At 40.4% G+C, this 15514-nt stretch overlaps 1 protein-coding gene across 1 annotated transcript in view; it reads left to right on the forward strand.

Moving 5' to 3' along the window:
- Positions 1–872: 872 nt before the first annotated feature.
- LOC127576716 (cytoplasmic dynein 1 intermediate chain 2-like) overlaps positions 873–15514 on the forward strand; it is a 94788-nt gene continuing 80146 nt past the window's right edge. The window contains exons 1-2 of the mRNA XM_052027409.1: positions 873–1014; positions 1638–1818. The gene's annotated coding sequence lies outside the window, so the exon portion shown is untranslated. The remainder of the gene's footprint in view (positions 1015–1637; positions 1819–15514) is intronic.

Consider the following 15514-nt stretch of genomic DNA (forward strand, 5'->3'; position numbering starts at 1 on the left):
CTGTAATTTGATTATTCTGATTTTGATGACAGCTTTGTTGTCAGAATTTACCTGAATTCTAGATCAGGTACTACAGATCCTGATAACTGCTTTCATTCATGGGTTTAGCAATTTAGCTCAACATCACAGAGGTGATCTTGTCATTGCTTAGAATACCCTGTTTAAAGAATTCCAATAAAAAAACATCAAAAATTCCTTTTGCTTCTTATGGGATTAGATTTAACAGATTAATTTACTTTTATTTACCCACTTGATTTATTCTTACTTCTGAATAATTAAAGTTGGCAATGAATTTCTATTTATTGGGCTAAAACACACTGGCTGAGGTTGATGGTTCTGAACAGAACACTTGGCATTTAGCCCTTCAGAATGAAATAAATTCCAGATTTGCAGCATTAAACCAGCCAAATTTATCCATTTGCTCACTGCTGAAACTTCCCATGGAGGCCAGTAGCAGAGCCCAGTTTTACTGCAATTCCCCAGTGCTACACTGTGAAATCATCACTTGGTTGATGACCGGATACAGGCGATGTAAAACCCCATTGATTTCCGTTGAGTTTGTAGGGCACTGCTTTAGCAAGCAAAGGGCAGGGGAAGTTACTTTTTCAGAGATGCAAGAGACTGAAGATGCTGGAATCTGGAGCAAAAAACAAGATGCTGGAGGAACGCAATGGGTCAGGCAGCATCTGTGGAGGGAAATGGACAGTCAGTGTTTCTTTTTTGTTTTAATTATTTTTCTTTTGTTTAATGATTTTAATTATTTTAAACTGTTTATGTATTACTCATCTTAAAATTTTAAAACAGTTTTTAATTTCTTTTATTTCCTTAAATTGTAATCATTTTTGAATGTATGCCTCTATGTCCATCCCCAGCTTTCCTTTCAGTGAAACATAGTCAGAGATACTTCAGGAGTGGGGTTTCTGAATTACACAGCCAGAAAGCTATTTGCCATCGTGTCTTCACTGCTGCCTTGAAAGAGCGGAAGACCAGCAAGAAAAGCCACGTCTAGCATTGGTGAGTGTGGCAACTGCAGGTAATGGGCACATTTACCAGAGCAATGTGATTCTTTTTTGTACGTAGAAGCTGATAGCACAGAAGGATTCCACTGATCTATGTGGAATTGCTGACATTTCTCAGAAAAAAATCATGCCCTTTTAGTTGATGGAATTAAATTGCAACTCAAAGCGCCAAATGACAACACCTTTGATTTGCCAATGCCAATTAATCATTCCTTTTGTTCATTAATGCCAAATCACGAGCTATTTATAGACAAGGGCGGACATTTTCTTTTATGAAAAGCTAATAAAACGATCCTATGCTCCCTTTGTTTCTGCACCTAATCATTTCTTAAATAATCATGGAATCATAGAATGTGGCCCAACTTGTCTGCTCTTATGAAGAACAACCCAGTTAGCAAGTATTTTTGTAAAACGAACCTTCTTGTAATTTTATCCTTTGAAAATTATGTAATTTTGGAAAATACCAATATAAAATTGAAAATACTAGCTCAAGACTTTTTATATGATTTCGTATTTTACTATGCTTTTCTGTGCTGAACAAATCTCAAGAGTTCTATGTAAAGTAATGAACAGTAGCAGCACACATTGACATTTTTTAATGTCTCATGAATTCTGCAGGTGTATTGAATGTACCGCAATCCTGGCAGCTGTGCTTTGCTTTTGCTGTTTGATGGTCCTCTCATCACTGCAGTTACCCCACTCATTAACAAATCAATAACCCAAGGATCTTGACTGCAGGTGGAAATGTGTGGCTTCTGGCTGTGATCTTAATAGAAAGAACATTCAAGGAAGAAATCACGTAAGCACTTGGGTTAAAAAAAAGCTTCTTTTTGATAGTCATTTGAATACTATAAAAATATTTATCAACTTTGAAAATATACTTAAGTGATTCATGAGGTTGGAAATTATGGGGCAGCCAGCCAGGAAGTTGGTTGAGGGAGAAAGATTTCTTCAGGAAACCCAGAGATCAGGGCTTGGTATCTGAGGAAGACTGAAGTTTAGGAACTGAGGCTGGAATGGCCTGGAACTGGAACTGAGGCAGGAATGGCCATTCGGTAAGGGGCTTTAATGTGGAATTGAGAAGTGCACACTTGGACCTCCTGGCTTCAAATTCCAGTAATGAATTTGTTACCTCATGATTGTTTACCTCAGGAAAACCAGTCTTGCAGTGGGCACCTCATACTTGAGATCTTGTATTTGGAGCTGGAGCAATAAAAAAAAGTCAACGGAATGCAACCACAAGGCTGAGAGCTATGTGGATAGCACGATTCAGGGGTAACCAGCCTGCATCTTAAGGGTTAAGAAGAAATGGATGACTGTCAAATGGACAAAGAGGATGAGGTAAATAGTCCAGGAGTTCTGTAAGTCTGTCTAGCTGGTTTTGATTCTAAACATTGGTGAGGGCAATCGTTTCTCTGAGAAGAACAGGCAGAGCCAGGTCCATCACGCCATTTGTTTCTCAGCTGTAAAGGGGTAATGATTATATAACACATTGGTTAGTCTATAGCTAAAGTTCCAAGTTTAGCTCAGGATGGATGAAATTACAACTGAGAAGGTACAGAGAAGACTTACAAAATGTGAGAATATCTTGATAAGCTGAGTGAAGTGTCTCTGACCTGAAACATTGAATCTGTTTCTCTTCCCACTGTGGCCTGACCTACTGAGTATTTCTAGCATTTTCTGTTTTTGCTTTAGATTTCTGGCATCTACAGTTTTCACTTGGATAAACTGGAGTTATTTTCATTGGAACAGAGGAGACTGAGAGTTAATATAATTGAATTCTGAATGATTTTCACTTAGTGGATAGGAAAGACCTATTTTCCTTAGCAGTGTGTTCAATAATCAGGGATATAGATCTAAAGCAACTGTAGAGGGATTAGAGGAGAGAAGAGGAAAGACATTTTTACTCAGCAAATAACCAGAATTAAATTTCTACTATAATTTACTTAGAGAGCAGAAGGCTTGAGAAGTGGTCTGGGGTCACTTCTGGAGCCTGGTTGCTTGCCTCGATGAGGTCGTCTAAGGAGCCAACTCTGTGGCATGCTATGGTCCAAACTGTCTGAACCAATGGGTTTTGGGATGAAGACCAGCTGAACTTTTTTCTGGTTCCATGTGGAGATGGCCTGAAGGGCAGGACCATATACCCAATTGGATCAGATGCCACTAACAAAGGTTGGGGGGGGGGGTGCGGTGGGGGGAAGTGGTGTTAATTTTAGCTAATGATAAAAATATAGCTGGGAAGTTCCTCTAGTACCATCACAATTCTGGCAAGCTTACATAGTTGAACAGGCATGGATCCAAGGAAATCTCCTTCCCATAATTTGCTAAAGAATACTATGAGGATAATTTGCTCAGGAGCTTCACGTCCTGCCACATGTTTCTCTGTTACATATTTCTTTAGGCAGAAATCCCTCCAGAAAAGCCTTGATGTATTTGCTGCCTTACCTGCATGCACCAGCTCATGTACTTGGCTGATGGAAGGTGAAACTAGATGTTGTACCTGATAATAATGGCAGCTGGTGACTCATAGGAACTAACGCTGCAATGGAATAGAGAATAACTCATTCACTGCAATGTCGACTTCCACTCATCTGAGTTCTGACTAATGCTCGTTGTCTCTCAGGGCTTTCAGGAATGGATAGTTGCCAATGGACCAGCCATCCTGGTGAGCAATGAGGGCATGTTTACAAAGGCAAGTGGATTGAACATGGCTGGAACTGACTTGATGTCAGGCATCTGCTCATTCCCATGAGAGGATTGTGGAAATGGCACATGGCTCATTGGACATGAGACAATGTTAAAAAGATACAAGTTCCAGCTAACTTTGTATTGTCTCTAATTTGAGAGGAGGGCCTTGCCAATCATTTCTTTTTCATGTCATCATTACGTTATTGTTTTTCTTAATCATACATATAAAGTGAATAGTATTATCTACAGGCTTGATCAATAAACTATTGCCAACTATAATACCTCCTTGTTCTATCTTTGTTGTGAAAGTAATACCTATGAAGAACCTGTTGATCATTTACAAACTCTTTTTCACTAACACTAACAATAGAAATACTATGAACAATGAGAAACCCCACATCATCATTAAAGTAGTTCAAGAGAGCAATTTATCATCACGATTTAATTGAGTGGAGTTCCTTTAATTATAGGCTGAGTAACAGCATCCAAATACCATGGCAGCATTGTGTAATCAGTGGTTACTCTTGTCGAATAATAAAACCCTTCTATTTTTTTTGAAATAGGCAGCAAAAAAAATACATTTCAAGAGCCATTACTGAGAACACGCTTGTTTGACTTAGCATTAGATTATATCCTAAATTTCCATTGGCATACCCTGAGTATTATATTAATTGTAATATAATCAATTAGGCTCCTGAAAAATGTCTTAAAATTTGGCGGGGTGAATTGAACAGCCTTGCAGTGTAAATTCTTTCTCTCAAGGCACAGTCAAATTCTCCTTCATTCATTACAATTTTGAGATGGAGTTTCTTGTCAGAGAAGTGGAGAGCACAGTTGAATAACAATAAATTACCACTATGCATGCTACAAATGATACAGCAGCTACAATATGATGTATATTGGCCTTGAATTTACAGACACCACATTTTGGGTGTACGCAAAATGACCTAACTTGCAAATGAATGGTAAACATACCAGTAACCCTCTTCGTTTAACTCCAAGTCTTGGGTAATCAGCAATAATCTTATTGATAAGCAGAGGAGGCTTGAAGGGTTGTGCTCCTTATATTTCTTATGTTCTATTTTCTTATTCCAGAAAATTGCTGGGTCTCCAATGATGTTGTCACAAGTTGTGGGTTACCCAAACTTGGACTTTTGTGTGCACACTGGAATTTGGGCCTTTCAGCTAATGTGCCCCAAATTTGTGCCTGCATACTTGAAACTGGAGACCGCACATGTGCCAATTAGAGCTTGGGGCTTTAAGGTTCTTAGGATCATCTCAGCCAAAAAGTTCCCAAATGTGATATGCATCCTAAACTGGAACACGGGCCTCATTGTTATTAAGCTGGCGATGAATTGCTGCAGTGCAGACAGCAGATTGGAAATATTACTGATGTGTACAGCTCTAGTCTGGAAGGAGTCACAAATAAAGAAACTAAGGTCTACCATGAGTTGGACTATTACAGAAACAGACCAGGCAAAAGGTGATTTATTGCTCCCATATTCCTTTCAAGACTTCACCAAACAACACAACTTCATACCAGATCTGCAAGGGGTTTCACAGGCTAAATCACCAACTTGTGTGCAATCATGCTGAGAAGATTCTAACAAAGATATTCAGGGAGCTTGCACAATTTCTTTATGTTGGGCAGTCGACAATGTCCACCAAAATCTAGCCATCATGCTAGACAATAAATGACTACTGGGGAGATGAAGGCTGCCTTGCTTACATCTTGTTACTAACTCTATTCAGGGCTTCAAGAAGCAGAGCAGAGCAGTTTTACATTGAGAGACATGTAGCCACGAGGAATATATTGGAGAATACCATATGTATGATGAGCCAACATATTCGTTACCTGGATAGGTCTGGAAGTGTATTGCAGACAGTGCGTCTAATTTAGGGCAGCACAGTGCTGCAGCTTGTAGACCTGCTGCTTCATAGCTTCGGCGACCCAGGTCCAATCCTGACCTCAGGTGCTAACTATGTGGAGTGTGCAAGTTCTCCCTGTGACCTTGTGGGTTTTGTCTGCATTCTCCAGTTTCTTCCCACATCCCAAAGATATGCATATTGATAGGTTAATTTTCCACTGTAAATTGCCCCGTGTGTGTAGATGAGTGGTAGAATCTGAAGGAGTTAATGAGAATGTGAAGAGAAAAAAATGGGATTAATATAGGATTCATGTAAATGGTTGATTGATAATCGCCATTGTCTTGGTAAGCCGAATGGCCTGTTTCTGTGCTGTATATCTCTATAATTCTGCTTACTGGTAGCCGCAACCTGTCGATGATATGGACGCTGTCCTTGTCATGGCTGTGCAGCAAGAAGAAAAGGGGAAAGGGGAAGAGCAAGAGACCCCAAGAGTCTGAATGGCATCTCCAAAGCTCAGATAATGAGAAATCCATTGCTGGCTAACAACAGCTGGAAAAAATTATTCTACACAATGACCATACTGAACAAGAGAGAGCCCAATCACTTCTCATTGGCATTCAGTGGCTTTACTTTCATTGAATTCCAACCATATACACTTTGATGGGTTACCATTGACAACAAACTTAATTGGACCAAATACAAAATCATGCAGCTGTGCAAGCAGATCTTGCAATTGGATTGGAATTGGAATTGGTAGAAGTCATTTGATCCACTGGGTCTACACCAGCTCTTACTACAGCAATCTCATCAGTACCATTCCTTCATTCTTCCCATTCCATCCTCTTGGGTCTGCAAATTATTCTCTCACAAGTGCCTATCCTGGTCCCTTTTGAAGGACTTTTTTTTGGTTTTCACAACTCCAGCAAGCAGTGGTTTCCAGATATTAAGTACCATTTGTGAGAAAAGTTGTCAGAGGCTGGGTATTCTGTGGGAATAGACTCAACACCTGCCTCTAAAAAGCCTTTCCACCATTACACATAAGGAGTTGAAGGCCTCTATTTGCCTCAGTGAATGTAGCTCCATCAATGCTCAAGAAACTTTTCACATCCAGGACAAAGCAGGCTCTAAATTCAAAATTCACTCCTTCCACCCCCAGTGTATTTTATCTGCAAAATAAACTACAAGAACTTGTGGCCTCTAACACTGAGAAAGGAAGGGACAACAAACATATGGGAACACAATACCTTAAGTACTCAAGTCTAACATTATCCTTACTTGGAAGTATATTGCCATTACTTTATCACAACCAACTTAGTGAGGAGGAATCTCTCAAGGAGGAATAGGAGGGGGCTAAGCAGCACCAAAAAGCTATCTGTCTCAGGTTAAATATACTTAATGACTCAACCTCACAGCTCTCTGGATGGATCAAGAAAACCTATTTCCTCTGGAGAGAATGTCCAGGACAAAAGAGAGATGTCAGGAATTCCTTCCTCATTAAAAGGGTAGTGGAAATCGGAAATTCTCTCCCCCAGAAACTTATTCTAGATTGATAGAATTTTGTTATGGTAGGGTATTGCAGGACATGGGACCTAGCTAGATTATTGCAGTTAGGATTTAGATCAGCCATGGCAGAGTGGAATTGTGGGCGTACTCCTATACTTATGTTCAAATCATTATTTGAACTTTCTCTGAAATTGTGGACCCTCCAGCTCTGAATTGCATGTTCAATTAAAGAGTTTTCAGTACTGGACTGGTTGGTGGGGTTGTTTCCCCCCCCCCCCCACCCCATAGTGTTTTGTAGCAGTTTTTTGCCCTTCAAGGAGAAAATGTAAGAGAGACCCTTGCAAATCTCATATACGGGCAGGCTGTGAAAAAGAGGCAGAGTAGAAAAAGGAGATAAATGGGAATATAATTGGATCTATTTTTAAAGCAATGTAAATGGGAATTATGCTTTCATTGCTTCCTGACATTATTGCGTAGTTACTAAAGGCAGTGCTCCATGATGTGTGCATAATGAAATGCACACGCAGGATATTACTCACTAGCTTCCTGCTGCCAGTGAGGTTTTAATGATTAAAAACAGCTGACAAGATAATAAGCTCTCTTCAGTCATGAAGATGTGAATTTTGGATTTGGTTCAGTGATATAACTTATCAGAAGCCTGAGCCCCATTAAAACCGGAGGACAAAATCCAGACTCTCATTTCAGTAGGGTAATGAGAAACTGAAGTATTGCTGGAGCTTCTATCATTTGGATTTGGCTTTCAAATAAACAAATCATTAAAAGTGATAGGATACATTCAAAAATGAATTTTAAAAAAGCATTTGGGTTTCTCTGTTATAAATAGTGGCATTGGGCTTAATTATAGCAGCCAAAAATGAGTAAATTTGCTTCAAGAATCATGTTAAAATCTGTAAAAAAAAAAATTTGAGATGTGATTCTAACCTACCCACTTAAGTATTTAATGAAGACTGTTGGAGATTTAAATATTTTAATGAGGCCAGAAGCCAATAATTTAAACTGCTTTATTGGTTTTATGGTGGGCTTTCAGTTTTGCCAGGACAGGAGATAGGAGGCAAGAAGTGCTTAGTGGAGGAGGCAAGTCCCTTTCTGGCACTACTTAACGCAAAGGAAGAGCTTTACTGGTTCTCCCCGGCTTCAAGCTGCGACCAGCAGAATTTCCCCCCATACCACTTCATCACCCAATACAAACAAACCCAAGGTTTGGCCATTGGGGGTCAATGACCAGACTCCACCAGGATCAAATTTCGCCAAGGTCCACCATCTGGGCTGACTGAAAACATACTAATTGTGTTGTTGATGAAAAGTAATGCTGTAGAGTTAGAAGTTCACACCATGCCAAGATACCTGAACATCTGAAATTTCAGCTGAACCCTGTGGCTATATATCCACTCCATTCGTACAACAGCAAAGAATAATGCTATATGTATTAAATAATTAAGTGTTGTTAATAGTTTTTGTTCAAAATGGGCCACCTTAAGAAGGATATAAAAGCTATAAAGAAATTTCTGAAAGGACTCAGTAAAAGATGAGAGGTTTTAATTATTAAAAAAAATTAAGGCTAAGGCTCTTTCGTCAGAATAGAAAAAGTTGAAGACATACCAGAGGTTTACAAATTATGAAAAGTTACATAAGGAATAACCAATTCAACTGATCGAGTTTGCTACAAAAGAGCACAAATTTAAGATTATAACCAAAATAAAAAGGGTAGTTCAGGAATTTTTTTAACAAGGGATTTATAACAATATTATGCCACATGTCAAAAACCGGTGGAAGAAACTGAATCGATAAAGGCTTTAAAAAAAATTAGATAAATAATTGAAAAATTAAAATTAAAAACGTACATGGCAATGAAACCTGATAACTTTTTCAGAGAGCTGCATGGGAACTATATGGCTGATATTCTGTCTTGCCACTCATCAGTCCAGCATATCTCTCTGACATTCACTCAGCTCAGCCCTTACCTCATGTTCCATCATGTCTGGACATCAGCAAACAGTAGAGTGGTTGAGCACACCCTGTTCAGTACAGGCTGCAGTGTGAATGCCAGAAGCAGCAGTTACATGGTGAATTTTAGAGACTCCTGTGGGATGAAGCCCAGATAAGCTTGGAGTATCAATTTCTGATCTTCTGTCACCCCTACTTTCCCAAATTGTCCCAATTTCTGGGAACCTTCCTGGATTATTGATCTGGTTTACATTATGATTAATAGACTGATGTGCAGGCTCTCAATGGCAATTCTTTTTCTCAACTCACTTCCATCGTCATCCCATTAGCAGCACCTAATTCAAAAGCAGAAAATGCTTAAAATACTCAGTCTGTCAAGCCATACCTGTGGGAAGAGAAACAGTCACATTTCAGGTTGGAGACTCTTTGTCAGAACTGAAAAGGAGGCAAAAGAAGCTTGTAAAATTGCAGGGAGGTTCAGTGGGGGCGAGGAGGGTTGTTAAAACAGGGGTGACTATGGGGATAAGCTGTAAACAAGGTTATCTGGTCAATGAGTGAATGGAAGCAGCTGGAGAGTAAGAATACAGACATGAGAACATAGACAAAAGAATGTGGGAGTTGTGAAAGGCAGAGCAGGAGGATGTGGCAGCACTTCCAAAGAGAAAAAAAAACAAGCTGAGCTAATATCACTATTTTTGAACTGCCTCCAAGTCACAATGCAGTCTGCACATGAGGTTTCCAATTCGGTCTTAGCCTGATTCAGGCTATTCACCAAGTCTGTACACAACATGAGTCTTGTAGACACTGAACATTTTCTCCAGGACACCTATATTTGTCTTTTCTTGTTGACCCAAATAGCTGGTGCTAAGAACCCATGACTTTGAAGAATGCACTCCACATTCTCTTCATAATTCTGAAGGCATATTCTTTGTTAATATTACCCACTTCTAGAGATATCAAATTCCTGTTCACAGTCATGCAGCTTCACCACAGACCTTGGCTCCATATTGCACAACTTTCTTTCAATCTTCTTTGTTCACAATATCTGTATTCTTTCTCCTAGGGAAGTCTCACATATAGTTGCTTATCTCCCTGTTTATTCCAAGCTTCATGTTCGTTGTCATACAGACAGTTAGCAAATTCCTTCTGCAATGGTCCCACTGTAACACTACTCACACCTTTTTCACCACACCTGTGCTTGAGACAGTTGCCTATATTCACTTCAATCTGATCCCATGACTATTTTATTGGACCTGCAGCCTATAACTATGTCTATAATCTGCCATTGGCTGCAAACAGGAGACATCTTGGTGCTTCCTAAGATCACCTGACCAGTGATCTGTTTTTGGCAGGGCCTGTGGATCGTGGTATGAATGGCTCTTGAATTTCCTCGCTGCCAATGCTTTTAAAACACAGGATACATCAGTTTACCTCCCACATGTGGAGAAAGGAACCACTGTGTTCTGTGCCCAACACCATTTTTCTCCACACATTTATGTTCTGACTAAATTCCTTCTGTAATAGTGCTGGACCAAATTGCTGCAATATCAATGTGCATTGTTGCTTTTATAAATCAAGCAGATGGCTTTAAATATATGTCCTCATCACTTTGCTCAGGTTTGCAAAAGATAAGTATGGAAATTGCGCTTTTCTGCCAGTGTTTCCAGCCTGACGATGTGTTGACCAACTGCTTCCTCTGGTGCGTGGTTGCCTCTGCCAAATATGTAGCTCTTGAAAATCTTTGATGGCTATGGATTAAAACAAACCCAAGGCTTTCACTATGTCTTCAATTAAAACCTAGTCTCCAGTCTGTGGTGCTAGTAACTTTTCTCTGGTCCTCCCACTCGCAATAATATTACCAGCTTTTTAAATGTAGTGATATTTGTAAGAGTATTCCTTTGGTTTGTTTCTTCTCCAGGACCCTAATAATAGTCATTTATGAAGATGAAACAAGGCAAGGGAAAATATTGAATGGAATAGATCATACTGTATATCTACAGATCCTTGACGGGAGCGAGACAGATCAATAAGCTGGGTAGAAATGTGCATGGCTTGTTTTCCTTTATTAACCAAAGCACAGAATAAAAGAGCACAGAGGTTGACGATTAGGTAGGCCACAGGTTGACTACCTCACCTAGTTCTAGTCATCACATTATGGGAAAGAAGTAATTGCACTGGAGAAAGTGCAAAGGAGATTAATGAGAACGTTGATGGGATTGGAAAACTGTAGCTTTGAAGAAAGATTGTATAAACGAAGGTCATTTTCTTTGGTCGTTTAATTGAGCTGTACAGAATTAGGAGGGGCCTGTGCAGTAAATTGGAAGGACACATTTCCCTCAGCAGAGGGGTCAAAAACATGGGACAAAGTGATTGGCAGAAGGATTAGTAGGGGGATGAAAATTTTTTTTCTGTCAGAGCATCATGGGAGAGTTCTTAGTCTAAAAGGGTGGTCGGGGCAGTAACCCTATTCAAGCTTGAACAGTACTTGGAGGTGTACTTGAAGAGCCATAACTCGCAGGACCATGGCATTAATGCTGGAAGGTTATTCAATTAGCTGCGCCATGAGAGCCCAATTGGTCTTCAGCTATGTTGTAAATTTACTATAATTCCACAATATCATTCTCCCTCGGGAATACTTTCACTGATTCCACACACACAACAAACGGTTGAGTTTGTTTGTATCTCTCAAGCTTACCAATGTATACATCTTATCCAAAGCCTGCCATTGTCACCAGCCTACTTAGAGATTCTGTTCTTTTTTTTAAAACCTTTGATCATGTTCAGCTACTTCCTGAACAAGCAAGATCCCAACATGATATCTGCAGGCTTTTTAGTGTTGTTGTTGCAAAGGGAAATAGCAGAGGTAGAGCTATCACCAGGACCTGCTTTATTCAAGGCAGTACACCCTCAAATAACTGCAGTGTATAAAATGGAGACACAAGAGGATGCAGATGCTGGAATCTAGAGCAAAAAACAAACTGCTGGAGAAACTCAGTGGGTCAGGCAGCATCAGTAGAAGGAAATCTATGGAGAGCCTCCAGCCTCTATCGTTATTTTCACTCTTCCCTCCTCCATCTGCCTATCATCACTTCTCAACTGGATTCACATATCGCTTGTCAGCTTTCGCTCCACTCCTTCCTCTCATCTCTTTATACAGGCATGGTAGTGTAGCAGTTAGCATAACGATTTACAGCGCCAGTGACCTGGGTTCAAATCCGGCCACTGTCTGTAAGGAGTTTGTACGTTCTCCCTGTGTCTGCGTGGGTTTCCTCCGGGTGCTCCGGTTTCCTCCCAGATTCCAAAGACGTATGGGTTGGGAAGTTGTGGGCATGCTATGTTGGCGCCGGAAGTGTGGCAACACTTGCGGGCTGCCCCCAGAACACTCTACGTAAAAGATGCATTTCACAGTGTCATATCTTCAGGCCAGATGAAGGGTCTCGACCTAAAACATCGACTGTCCGTTTCCTTCCACAGATGCTGCCTGACCCGCTGAGTTCTTCCAGCAGTTTGTTTTTTGCTGGCAGTGTGTAAAAGGTCATCCACATGATGTACAGTTCTTAATTGGTACATTCATACTTATATACATCACAGTGACCAAAAACAAGAGCCTCAGGAATAATAGCAGTCTGCTCCACACAATTATACAGCTGCACAGCAGAGAACTGTGATCACCAAGAATCCACTTCACAGCAGGCCATAACTGTGACACAGGATGTAAAGGCACAGGCAGAGTTTCTTTGAGATGTCTGAACACCCATATCTGAGAAGGCTCATTGTCCCACGTCAGGTGGCAGTCATTTGTAGCAGGCAATAAGATTTTCTGCCATTTTGATGCACTACAAGCATCAAGTACTTCACTGCACGATCCATCTGGTGCTCTGTTAGAGACATATGCAGGATTTTGCAAATGATCTTATGCAAATATGCAGGATTGGTATCATGTTTTTCAAGATGGTTAATCACATTTGTTTGTGATGAAACTAATCAGAATGCAGGGTTTTCTATTGGTGCAAGACAGAATCAGTTGCATGCAAAATGAAAATCAAAAAATTGCAGATGATGCAAATCCAAAATAATAACAAAAAATGCTGTAAACACCCCAAGTACGGCAGCACCTGTGGAAAGAGCAAGAGTTAACATTTCAGATGGGGACCCTTTGTCAGAACTGGGAAACAGAGAACTTGTTTTATCTCTTTCCCAGTTCTGATGGAGGGTCCTGGACCAGAAACATTAACTGCTTCTCTTTCCAGAGGCTATCTGACCTGCTGAGTATTTTTCATATTTTCCATTTTTATATCAGCTGCATGCATGTGGATACCAAGGCATTAACAGGAAAAAATTATACATTTGTCAACATGCAGCAAGTCTGCTGCCACAAGAAGATATTTTTGCAGATGTTCATATGAACTCCCGTTAGCTGGTACACTGCTTTCAATCTGTGACCGTCCAACCACCCTGACCACTCACAACTCCAGAGGCAAGGAACATCCTCTCTAGTATGGTTAATGACAGCCCTGAGGAACTGAACAAATTTGACCAAAGCCATTTGACAACACAGAAAATAAAGCTGAATAAGCCACCACCAGGCTAAAGATGCTCCATGTAGGTGGCCATTCTCTCCACAAATGAAGACATCATTGCAAAACCTTGCAATGCCATGCCATTCATGTTAGAAGTGAATCCCTTCCATTTCCCATAAACCCGCATGGAGCAGCTATGACACTTAACAGCAACTCATCCTTTGCTGCTGTTCCAGAACTTAGAGTGCAACATTTTCAAGTGCAACAGAGCAGGGTCTAGAGTCTCCTGAGCCTTCCAGAATAGACTTCCTGTATTGTAATGTGTGCCACAGGGATCAGTGCTGGGTCCACTGTTGTTCATTGTTTATGTTAACGATGTGGATGAGAATGTAGGTAGCATGGTTAGTAAGTCTGTGGATGATACTAAAATTGGTGGTATAGTGGACAGTGAAAAATGTTACTTAAGACAATGAGAGGATCTTGATCAACTGGGCCAATGGGCTGAGGGATGGCAGATGGAGTTTAATTTCGATAAATATGAGGTGTTGCACTTTGGTAAGACAAGCCAGGGCAGGACTTGCACAATAAGTGGTAGGGCCCTGGGGAGTGTTGTAGAACACCTAGCAGTGCAGGTACATAGTTCCTTGAAAGTAGCAACACAGGTAGACGGGCTGGTGAAGAAGACATTTGACACACTTGCCTTCATTGGTAAGGATATTGAGGACACAAGTTGGGACATCATTTTACAGCTGTATAAGCCGATGGTAAAGTCACATTTTGAGTACTGCGTACAGTTCTGGTGGCCTTGCTCTAGGAAGAATGTCATTAATCTGGAAAGTGCAAAAAAAGATATACAATGATGTTACCAGAACTGGAGGGTTTGAGTTATAAGGAGAGACTGGATAGGCAATGACTTTTTTCCCTGGAGCATAGGAGACTGAGGGTTAATCTTATAGAGGTTTACAAAATCATGAGGGGCATAGACAAGGTGAATAGCCACAGTCTCTTCCTCAGAGTAGGGGAGTCCAAAACTAGAGGGCATAGGTTTAAAGTGAGAGGGGAAAGATTTAGAAGGGACCTGAGGGGCAACTTTTTCATACAGAGGATGGTGTGTGTATAGAATGAGCTGCCTGAGAAAGTAGTAGAAGTGGGTACAATTACGACATTTAAAAGATATTTTGTACATGGATAGGGAAGGTGTAGAGGTATATGGGCCAAATGCAGGCAAAATGAGAGTAGCTTAGTTAGGCAGCATGGTTGGCAGAGACAAGCTGGGCCGAAGAAGCTGTTTTCCTGCTGTATAACTCTACGAATCTATTGTCTCTGTCTCCATTATTTGTTCTTAGTTACTTGAGATATGTGAGTCTCCAGGTGAAAACCCAACTATCTTTCCTATTGGACCCAATGAACTTCTGAGCTCGTGTACATTAAGCATGAGTCCGGTGACTTTGTGCCACCAAAAAGTGACCTTCTTTGAAGAAGAGGAAGAATTTCCATCAGGACTTGAGCTAGCACTGCTGCAAGTCCTGTAGGAAATTAAAAGCATCAGTTAGAACTGTAAAAGGAAGAATTAAGGTTAACATCATGCATACGATTATTTTTCATTAGTTCCTGACGTCAAAGTTACACTGAGTTTTGTTTCCCCACTGCAGCTTGATGAGATAGAATTCTGGTATTGCATAGCTTTGAGGTCCACATTTTCCTGTTACTGATCTATTCCATATATTCTGCCTGACTAGTTTTTCCAGGGCTACCCTCTCTGCCACTTCCTGCATTCTGAACTCTCCTGCAAGAAAGGAAACAAACTATGTATGAGTGTGTCAAATGAATGGATAAAGAACATCTGTTTATATTGATAATGAGAGGCATAATGTTTCATACAAATAACATTTAAAACCAATGTTAACTTGATTTAAGATAACAGATTGAGTGGGATAGAGTAATATAGCT

The sequence above is a fragment of the Pristis pectinata genome, chromosome 1, assembly GCF_009764475.1.
Source record: "Pristis pectinata isolate sPriPec2 chromosome 1, sPriPec2.1.pri, whole genome shotgun sequence".
Taxonomy (NCBI): Eukaryota; Metazoa; Chordata; class Chondrichthyes; order Rhinopristiformes; family Pristidae; genus Pristis; species Pristis pectinata.